This window comes from Apaloderma vittatum, unplaced genomic scaffold (assembly GCF_000703405.1).
Source record: "Apaloderma vittatum isolate BGI_N311 unplaced genomic scaffold, ASM70340v1 Scaffold31640, whole genome shotgun sequence".
NCBI lineage: Eukaryota > Metazoa > Chordata > Aves > Trogoniformes > Trogonidae > Apaloderma > Apaloderma vittatum.
In genome coordinates this window covers 1-673 of record NW_009693364.1, presented here as the reverse complement: position 1 = coordinate 673, position 673 = coordinate 1, and the positions used below count along the sequence as shown (strand labels likewise).

Here is a 673-nt window from a genome sequence, read left to right as displayed (position 1 = left end):
CGCTGCCTCCATCATGCTCACTGCAAAACACGATTGTGCAGAGGCAGCGCTTAAGCTGTGACAGTTACAGGACAGAAATGAGGGATTATAGGTTAAAACCATTTTATTTGGAGCTGGTGTACTTAGTGACAGCCTTGGTGCCCTCAGACACGGCGTGCTTGGCCAGCTCGCTGGGCAGCAGGAGCCACACGGCCGTCTGGATCTCCCGTGAGGATGTTGGAGCGCTTGTAGTGTGCCAGGCGCTCGAAGATGTTGTTGACGAACGAGTTCATGATGCCCATGGCCTTGGACGAGATGCCTGTGTCGGGGCTTCAGCACCTTGTACACGTGGATCAAGTAGCTCTCTTTCCTTGCACTCTTTCGCTTCTTGTCACCTTTCTTTTGAGTCTTGATCACTTCTTTCTCAGAGCCCCTTCTCCCGGTGCTGGGGATTTCGCTGGCTCAGGCATCCTTAAAATTTCTCTCCAGGACTTTCACTGTACCTCAACATTGAAAATTGTGCCTACTCCCCTAATTATAAGGGTGTTAGGCAAATTAGGGGATTGTAACCGTTCTATTCATATTGCAGTAAAAAAATCGAACGTAATTACAGGCATTTCCGTCCTGTAACCGACACAGCTTAAGCGCTGCCTCTGCACAATTGTGTTTTGCAGTGAGCATGATGGAGGCAGCG

General features: G+C 49.8%; 1 pseudogene; it reads right to left on the bottom strand.

Annotated features, from left to right (window-relative positions):
* Nucleotides 1–103: 103 nt before the first annotated feature.
* On the bottom strand, nucleotides 104–449 carry LOC104266964 (annotated as a pseudogene).
* Between the last annotated feature and the right edge of the window lie 224 nt (nucleotides 450–673).